The 578-nt window shown below is 60.6% G+C and overlaps 1 protein-coding gene across 1 annotated transcript in view; it reads right to left on the reverse strand.

Moving 5' to 3' along the window:
* Positions 1-578, reverse strand: part of EMH_0080490 (uncharacterized protein) — a gene marked incomplete at both ends in the record, with an annotated part of 1,731 nt that overhangs the window by 534 nt on the left and 619 nt on the right. The gene's annotated exons all lie outside the window — the stretch shown is intronic.

A 578-nucleotide genomic window follows, 5' to 3' on the forward strand; every position in this document is an offset into this window, starting at 1 on the left:
CTGCACCAGCGAGTGTTGTTGCTGCAGCAGCTGCAGTTGCTGCACTAACTGCTGCTGCAGTGCTCTCGGCAGCAGCAGCAGCGCCTTCGGTTGCTTCTGCTTCTGCAGCAGCAGCAGCAGCAGCAGCAGCAGCAGCCGTGTTTGTTTCTGCTGCTGCATGCACTCAGGGACGCAGCAACGACTCGTGCTGCTGGGGCTTGTCTGCTGCCTGTGCTGCTGCTTCCTCGTGCATCTCGCGCGGCTCTTTGCGGTGTCTGCTGATGTCTTTGCTGCTCGCCCAAGGAGCCACAAGGCCCAGCAGCAGCAGCAGCAGCAGCAGCAGCAGCTGGTGACGCAGCAGCAGCAGCAACAACTGACACAGGAGAAACAGCTCACGCAGCAACATCGACAAAACTCCCAGCAGCAGCAGCAGCAGCAGCAGCAGCAGCAAGCAACGCTGCAGTCGTAGGAAGCTGCTGCTGCAGCTTCAGCAGCCGCCATAGCGCAGCACCAGTTGCTGCCAAAGCAACAGCAACAACAGCAACAGCAGCAGCAGCAACAGCAGCAGCAGCAACAGCAGCAGCAGCAGCAGCAGCAGC

Source organism: Eimeria mitis, genomic scaffold (assembly GCF_000499745.2).
Source record: "Eimeria mitis Houghton genomic scaffold, Emh_scaff5198, whole genome shotgun sequence".
Classification (NCBI taxonomy): domain Eukaryota; phylum Apicomplexa; class Conoidasida; order Eucoccidiorida; family Eimeriidae; genus Eimeria; species Eimeria mitis.